We start from the raw sequence: 9,850 nt of genomic DNA on the forward strand, positions 1-9,850 counted from the left end.
AGAAAATGTATAATGGTATACAAAAAAGCAAAAGGAAGAAAGTAAAAATTATCTTTAAGCCTACTTCCTCTGTCTATTACTGGATGATACCACATCCATTACTGATATGTGACTTATTATTTCTATATAATATTATCATAAGTGTTTTCTCTGTCATTAAATGCTCCCCTCCAGTGAAATATTTAATAATCACATGCTTTAAACTTCTTTATCTTGATGTAAATAAAATTTCTAAGTTTTCCCTTGACTTGAACTTCTGCAGCCTGAAAAAACTTATTTTGTTTTTGTTTTCTTTTTCCCTGAGACAGGGTCTCACCCTGTCGCTCAGGCTGCAGTGCGGTGGTATGATCATAGCTCACTGCAGTTCTGACCTCCTGGGCTCAAGTGATTCTCTGGCCTCCACCTCCTGAGTAGCTGGGATCACAAGTGTGTGCCACCATGCCCAGCTAATATTTTTATTTTTTATAGAGATGAGGTACCCCTGTGTTGTCCAGGCTTGTCTCAAACTCCTGGCCTCAAGCAATTCTCCTGCTTTAACCTACCACAGTGCTGAGATTACAGGTGTGAGCCACCATGGCAGGACTAAACTCATTTCTTTTACTGCTTTTGAAACCTACATCATTATTTTTTTCTTTATATTTACCTCTGAGATCTTAATATCTCTTTCTCAAGATGCTGTAGAACAAGTAATGTACAATATCTTCTGACTTTCTGTATCTGAGTTTCCTCACACAGAACTCTTTTTCTTGTACTCATGTTTCTTTTCTGAACACATTAGATTATTAGCCATGAACAGTTTTAAAATTTAAAGCAGCATGCATTCTGTTATATAGCACATTGATAATTAATAAGAACATATATCAATGTATTCCCACAAATCTAATATATTTTTGCACCTGATGCATAATTTTCATAACATATGATATGTTCCTGGCTTTACTACTTGGATTCATTTAAGCCAGGTTCCTAGGGGTAGAGGCTGGCTAGAAGTAGCACTATACAGATTCTGTCTGTATGAGAACATCATACAGCATCTCTGAAGTGGTACATATGGATTGAAGTTTGATCACTGCAACCCAGGAGCATAGGAATTCAAGTTGTTCTGAATATATGCTCTGATTAGCAGCAGTAACGTGTGTGTGTGTATGTGTGTGTGTGTGTGTGTGTGTGTGTGTGTGTGTATAATATATTACATACATATTATATATATTTTTATTTTTTTTAGAGACAGGATCTGGCTCTGTTGCCCAGACTGAAGTACAGTGGGGCAATCATAACTCACTGCAGCCTTGACCTCCTGAGCTCAAGCAATCCTTGTGCCTCAGCCCCCTGAGAAGCTAGGACAACAGGCACACACATGCCACCATGCCCAGCTAATTTGTGTGTGTATGTGTGTGTGTGTGTGTGTGTGTATATAAATAATATATATAATACATATATACATGCATATATACATATGCATACATATATAATAATACACATATATGCATATATATATATACATTATATATATGTAGTAAAAGAAAAAGTAGTAAAAGAAATATATACATGTTTATTTATTTATTTTTTGTAGAGGCAGGGTCTTGCTATGTTGCTCAAGCTGGTCTCAAACTCCTGGCCTCAAACGATTCTCCTGCCATAGTAAACTGTAACCTAACTGGAATATGTAAATTAACTGTAACCTCCTCTTGTGTTCAACTGCCAGGCCTCCCAAAGTGCTGAGGCTACAGGTGTGAGCCACCACACCTAGCCACAAGTGAGATTTTTAAAGGAAAAAAGAAGAGACAGATTCTAAGTTGTTTACCAAAAATTTACATTAAAATAACATAAGCTATTGATTGGCTATACACTGTTCTTTGTAGCACAATTTCAGGATGAAGAAAATAATAGGTGAGGTAGCTAGTCAGGAATAAAATACCTTTAAACAGTCGTGCCTGAACATGGGTGTAGGAAGGGGTTGGGGTGTGTGGCTGAAGTCCCGTACTCCTGTCCCAGAGACCTGATGAATCGAGCACACCTCACAGAGCTCAGACTGTTCTGAGCTATATTTCTTTACTCAGAAGCCAACAATTATTCTTGATGTTGTTCACCTATATGTAATGTGCCATTTTTCTGACTGCTTTTAATATTTTCTCTTTATTATTGACTTTTAGCAGTTTGATTATGAGATGATATAGTTGTATGTTCATCTTGATTCATATTCATCAATTTTATTGGGTTATATTTTTCATTCAATTTGGAAAATATTGGACCTGTATTTCTTTAAATGTATCTCTGCTCCAATCTGTTCCCTCTCCTTCCTCCTGATTATCTATCCATCACATCTATATATATCTGTGAAACACACATATATATATACATATGTGTATATATGTATATATATGTGAAACATATATATATATACGTGTGTGAAACACATATATATATATATACATATATATATATATATGTATATAGACAGAGAACGAGAAACTGCATGTGTTTCACAGGTCATTGAGGCTTCATTCACTTTTTTTTCAATCTTTGCTCTCTCTGCTTCAGTTTTCCATAGTTCTTGTGGCCTGTCTTCTGTAGTGGTAAACCTATCTTGTGATATTTTCATTTTATATACCATATTTTTCAATCTTGTAATTTCTATTTGATTATTTTTTAAAGATTTCATTTCTCTGTTGAAATACTCTGTTCTCTCAATATGTTCATGTTTTTCTTTAAATATTTGAATATATTTATAATAGTGGTTCTAAAATCCTAGCTACTAATTTCATCTTCACAGTTATTTCTTGTTCTATTTCTACAGACAGATTTATTTTCTCCTACTGAATATTTGGGATTGGCATACTTGGCAGTTAGCACAACCTCACATTGGGCTGTTGGTCTGTGGGGTAAGAGCTATCATAGTGGAGAAGGCCAGGTGGAAGTGTCTAGAACTTTCCCCACTCCCAGCCAAGAAGGAATATCAAAACAAGTATTACGTCCTGGGTTAGGGAGACAGTATGGGGGCAGATGGCAGAAATTAGTGTCATTCATAAGTAGCTAAGGGGAGGCGGGGCACAGTGGCTCACGCCTACAATCCCAGCACTTTGGAAGGTCGAGGTGGGCAAATTGCTTGAGGTCAGGAATTTGAGACCAGCCTCGCCAACATGGTAAAACCTGTCCCTACTAAAAAATACACACACACACACACACACACACACACACACACACACACACACACAAAGTATCTAAAGGGAAAATACGTTTGTCAAGGCTCCCATTAAGAATTCCATTGAATTATAAGCTATGGCTTCTACCTTGGTACTTTGAGCAAAAATGAAATGTATAAAGATTCATAACAAGCTTATTTCCATCATACCCGAGTTCATGCTGAAGTGACTCAAGCAGGGCCCCTGGATAACTTTAGGATGGGAGTTTATCATTGGAAAGACAAAGCTTGGGATTAGAGGGTTGGAACTTCCAGCCTTACACACCCACACACTCAGTTGCCCCACTTTTGGGGAGGAGAGGGAGGCTGGAGATTGTTGGATCGCCATCAGCCAGTGATTTAGTCAATCGTGTATGTAATGAAACCTTGATAAAACACTTTGGACAAGAGTCCCTGGAAGCCTCCAGGTGGGAGAACACGTCAGTGTGCTGGGATGGTGGTGCACACAGAGTGCATGGAAGCTCTGTGTCTTCCCCGCCCCCACCCACCCACACTCAATACCTGGCCCTATTCCTCTCTTCCACTTGGCTGTTTCTGAACTGTATTCTTTACAATAAAGCCGTCATCATAATTACAAAGCTTTCCTAAGTTCTGTGAGTCACTGCAGTGAATTACTAAACCTGAGTGAAGGTCGTAGGAAGCCCCAGATGTATAGCTGGTCAGTCAGAAATATGCTTGGCCTCTAGGTCTTACAACCGGTGTCTGAAATGAGGGTGGTCTTGCGGGACTGAGACCTACCCTGTGAAATCTGCACTCATTCTGGTTTGTTAGTGTCAGAACTGAATTACATTGTAGGACATTCAGTTGGTGTCAGAGAACCAGGGAATTATTGGAAAGACATTTCACTGGTTAACAAATTTAGAAATAAAAATTATGTGATCATCACAAAAAGTAGAATAAGGAAATAGATCCTTTAGGGCTGATCTTGCCAATCAGCCTGCCAGATCCCGTATCTGTGTACATAGTGGACCACAACCTTTGGTTACAGGTGAACCAAGTCTGTGAAAGATTTGTGAAAACCAGAGCCCCTAAGCTAATTTCTCTAACTTCAAGCCGACTCATCCATTTTTTTTCTACTAATGTGTATGATCATTATAATTTTCTCCATGTGCACTATTGTGAAAGTTACAGGTTTTTAAAAATAGATGAACTTCACTCAAGGAGGTAACTCTTTTGTCTTATTGTTCTACACTCTAATAATTGCTATGTAAAATCTATTAGTTTCATTTGACTAGAGCTTATCTATTTAAAACTTTTTAAACCTGTAATTACTAGGGATTTCTCTTTTCTTCTCTCCATGTCCCAAATTAATGTGACAGAAGAATTATGGGTAAGAGTACCCCAAACTTTCCTTGATTGGGCTGAATCAAGGCCAAGACTGAGGAAGTGGAGTATTAGCATGTCTATTTGACCACTTATATAAGTCATACCCTGCAATATAACTGTTTTCAGTAATTAAATTGATATTTTTATCTCCATTGGTTTGAGTGCTATGGAACCTAAGAGGGAAAGAACTATTTTACTTATTGATCTTTTAACGTACAAATACATAAAATTTTTAAAATAAGGGGTTATTCTGACTTAAAATAAATAGATGAGCCAAAAAGAAACCCAGGTTCCCCAATAATTTGCAAACTATTCACCTATTGCAAACGTTTCCACAAATAGCCCCCTCTTCTGTTCTTATTCTCCATAAATTATAACTGAAAAATCTCCTTGAAAACTCTTTCATTGACCAACTCCAAGCTAAGCCTCCTGCCATCCTCTCTTCTGCCTTATACTGACCTGTGGCAGTGTCAGATGGGCCCCTTAGAGCAAAGTGGTTTTCTCTTCCTTCACCCTCTCCACTGTCTTCATGCACTGTCCATGTGGAATCTTTCTTTCTTAAAGGACTTAAATAATGACTGCGCCCCATGAACTTAAATCATGGTTGGTGAGTTTTCAGCCTCCATTTTTTTTTCAGTTTTTCTATTCTTCTTGGCCAGGAGCCCCTTCCAGAAATCAATACATCATGCTCCTGTTCTGGAATAGGCATCTTCCAGGTAACCCTCAAATAAAACATATTTTGAGAATTGCAGGTTCATTTCAGTTAGCATGGCGGTGAGCAAGCTATTCTCTTTCTATCCTCTTCAGAGGTGTTTATTCTGTGGCTCCTGTCTGTGAAGGGTGCCTTCAATCTGCAATCTGAAGGAAAGAATCTCCACTAGCCATATTTTTGCCAATGCTTTTCCCATTCTTTCTTCCTTGCCACTCCTCCAAAACACACACACACACATTCTATACCTCTACTAGCACCAGCTGCAATCACTGTTTCTACACTCACAGATGCAAAATGCCCTCATCTTCAGAGACGGCTAACATTTTGTTTTTGTCATAAAGTCTCTCTAGGTTTCCTTTTTGGATTTTCGGTAATAATCTTACATAAAATATACTGACATACGACATGGTACCTAGCCAAAAACATCCAAAAGGTTTGCTCAAAACCATGTCTTGTTGAGTCAGCCTTTATTAAATCCTCCCCAGGAGCCGATATTTTGGGAACAAAATATTACTGGTAAAGAGAAGCATGCAAAGTTTCCAAAAGCAAAAGCGTCTGTAACCAATGAACAGATAAAATTTCAAGGCCTGTACAGTAAAGCAGCTGTTAGATGATTTACTGGAAAATTCCTCCAAAACATAATAGGGGCTGCCCACTACAAAGGAAATATTTTTCCTTCAAGTACATAATATTAAAGTTCAATATGTTATGTACTCAAATTACCTCTCTATTAAAATCTGGGGTTTTCACGATAACCTCCATCTCATTCCATCCCTCTGAAAAGCCAGGACAGCACTGGCTGGTGTGAGATTCATGAGGTGAGTTCTAAACTCCAGAGATTCATTCCTTTTGTGCAGCCTCCAGTATCAATAACACAGGATAGGACTTCATTTCTCAGGCATACAAGTGACTCATGCTAAACTAGGCAAACCTGATAACCTCTCACTTTCACTTAGAGAAATCATACAGCTTCCAGTGGGGCACCATGTGATTTTCAAGGCAGTGAGCACACTTGCAAAGCAGTATTGCAGGAGTTATAGAGGGAGAAAAAAAGAGTTTCCAGCACCTCCCTAATCTCACTACATGGACAAACAGTGCATAGAGGGACATCTCAGATGCCACAGCACCTGAGTGTTTTGGTAAAGTCCTGATGGAGACCAGGGAAGGTGGCAGCACACAGCACAGTCACTGCTCCACAGCACCAGAGATCTGGGGGTACACATGGAACCAAATGGGCCAGAAAAGGTCTTCATAGTCTTCAGGCCAAGAATTCTCCTTTTAACCTCATTCCTGACTCTGCCGACCCACAGGATCATTTATTAGGAGTTATCAGAAACCTTTAGAGAGATTTATTAAGGGTTACAGAATTAGAGCGAGGAAGGAGGAATACATTTCTAGTGTTCTATACCACTGTGGGATGACTACAGTTAACAACAATATGTAGTTTCAAATAGCTAAAAGGAGGGATATTGAATATTCCCAACACAAAGAAATGATAAATGTTTGAGATTATGGACATGTTAATTACCCTGATCTGATCATCATACATTGTATGTATCAAAACATCATTACATACCCCATGAATATGTACAATAATTATGTGTCAACTAAGAAAGAAATCTCTTGGACTCCATGTAATGTTATAATTACACACAGAACACATTCTGGCTCAAACTAGAAGGTGGAGGACTCCACCCGTACAAAGGGCACTATTGCATTAGTAGGAGTAATGACTAGTGCCTTTGATCTACACAGGAAAAGAGAAATGGCAGTCCAGAGCCACAGTGAGGCAAGCTGAAGTCAAAACAAGAGGTGTTTCCTGCCACTTGTTTCTTATTATTTTGAACATGCCAACTAATTGCAGCCCATCCTTCCATCCTTCCTTGTGCTGGAGGTGTGGGTTAAGCCATTGCTGCAGAAGTTCTTTTCAGCAGACAGCTGTTTATCTGGTCATTGATTAATGGTAAGGAGGCTGCTCCTAGCTTTGTTTGGATGTTCAGATAGCAAGAGAGGACACTTGGTTTCAATATATGTATCTATTGGATTAAACCTCCAGGCTAAACAATCCTGCTTTTCCTAAGAAATGAACACAGAAATGGTCAAATGTCAACAGGAACATTGCTACAGGAAGAGTATGTTCAATAATCATGATATATGAGTCAAATGTTCAGAGTGTGATTTTGATATGAACCTCATGGGAGAGGGAGGGAGGATTGAGCTATCTGAGAATCAGTTCTGGCTCAGTCCTTCGAGCCTACTTGGGTGTGAAGGTTTCTGTTCCTGTGTCTATGACTCCGCTTTGCTGTTTGGGGAAGATAAATTAGGTGTCACGTGCTTTAGTCTTAGTGAAATATGTTATTTGGGGGAAAATATGTGGAAAGTTACTTTTTAAGAAATTCCAGTGAATATGAAAGGTTTCTATCTGAAAAGATGCATGTTTGGCTTGTTGTGAGCATTTTTTCCTTCCTTTTGAAAAAATCTTGTCTTCAAATTTGTCTGGAACTGTTTACTATTTATTGCCCTTTTGAATTGCACCAATAAGAAGGGAATCAAACACCATTTCCAATAATACTCTGCTCAGTCACAGTGACAGTATGCCCCTGCCTCCCACGCTGCCACACCAGACTCAGACGAGGAGCACCTGCGAAGTCTGTTCTGCATCACAGCAGTAAGCAGTCACAGGGCCCATTAGTTACACATGGCAGGAAAGACCATGGGGTCAGTGTTAGAATTATATTTTTCATCTGCATGGTAGACAGCTTACATTCTGCACTCTGGTGGCGTGCAGATGTCCTAGAGAGGAAGGCTCCCTTGAGTCCCTCGCTTTTCCTTTTGCTAATAGAGCCCAGGCTTTGTTCAGGGATCAGGCAACAATATCCTCATGGTAGTTAGGCTCAGCTCAGAGAGGAGTCCTGGATCGTCCATTCCCCTCTGCCTTTGAATGGTGTAGGGATCATGCCAAAAAAAGAAACACTGCTTAGAGGCTTTGGAAAAAGTATTTTCTTCCTAGTAAAAGGAAGCTTGGTATGACTGAGCTGCTAAATCAACCCACCCCTAATTTTGGACTTATTGTTTGGAGAGATAAGAAACTCTTTATTGTTTCAGCCCCATTGGATATAGTGAAAATTGTACCAAAGAGCATCCTAACTGGTCCTCAGGGGTAGGAATCTAAATTTATTTCAATTTCTGGAAGACTGTTATAAGCCATAGACTGTCATCTCCTATTTAAACTGAGAAAATAACCATTCATGGTAAACTGGGGGGATTGAGGAAATTACAGCTCAATTTTCTCATCTGCAAAATGGGAATATCAGTAGTAATAATTTCAAACATTCATCCTGATGATTAATTTAACCCAAGCAAAGCTCTTAAAGCAGTGCCTGGCACATAGTAAAGACACAATTCAATTGTCAAGTGTTACCACTATAGAGATGATGAGACAAGAAGGACTGATCATTTGGGGCTAAACTAGGGATACCAACTAGGAACCAAGATACTCCCTTGTAAAGAGAAAGATGATGGCAGACACTCTGGCATGGTCGGCTAGTAGTAAAGTAATATAGAGATCATAATTACAGTTTACCAAGACCTCTTCATCACATTCATTTTCTTTGCATGAACACAAAAATTTCCTCAATACCTACAGTTTACCTTATGTAAACTTATATAGGAGTTGATAGTTTGTGGCTTGTAACACTCTTCCAGAAATGGAAAGTAAATTCAGGTTCTTACCCCTGAGGACCAGTTAGGATGATTTTTGGTGCAATTTTCACTATATCCAATGGGGTTTAAACAATAAGGAATTTATCATCTCTCTGTACAAGAAGTCCGAAAATAGGGTGACATGGTGGGTTGATTTAGTAGCTTAGTCATATCAAGCTTTCTTTTACTAGGACGAAAAGCCTTTTTCCAAAATCCCATGTATTCCCCCTAAGTACATGGGTGAGCTGGCTGTTACTGCAGCTCTCATCCAGAGTTTGTCTCTAGGGTTGGTTTAGTTCACCTGGTGTGATAGACTGAATGATGACCCCCCCTACCCAAAGATGTCCATCTCCTAATCCTTGGAACCTATGAAAATGTTAATTTAGTTTAATGACAAAAGGGACTTAACACATATGATTACATTAGGGATCGTGAGATCAAGAGATATCCTGAATTATCCAGGAGAGCCCAAGGTCCTTATAAAAAGGAAGAAAGAGTCAATACTAGGAGATGTGGTGTGATAATGTAAGCCACAGACTGGCATAATGTGAGGAAGGGGCCACAAGCTAAGGAATATAGGCAGTCTCTAGAATCTGAAAAAGGCAAGGAAACAGATTCTCCCCTAAGCATCCAGAAAGAACACGGCCCTGCCTATAGATTGACTTTAAACTTCTGACCCTGAACTGTCTAAGAATACATCTGCATTGTTTTAGGCCACTAAGTTTGTGGTAATTTGTTATACCAGCAACAGGAAATTAATATACCTGGTTAATAAGATGAAACATGATCCCTAACTCCCTTTGTTAGTTTTGGCTTCTACAGTTAATGGATCTATTGTCTCACATATTAAAAACACAGTAACAGAGTCAGGCTGCTACATTCAACAGCTCAATGACATCATCAAAGAT

Source organism: Cebus imitator, unplaced genomic scaffold (assembly GCF_001604975.1).
Source record: "Cebus imitator isolate Cc_AM_T3 unplaced genomic scaffold, Cebus_imitator-1.0 Scaffold113, whole genome shotgun sequence".
Lineage (NCBI taxonomy): Eukaryota > Metazoa > Chordata > Mammalia > Primates > Cebidae > Cebus > Cebus imitator.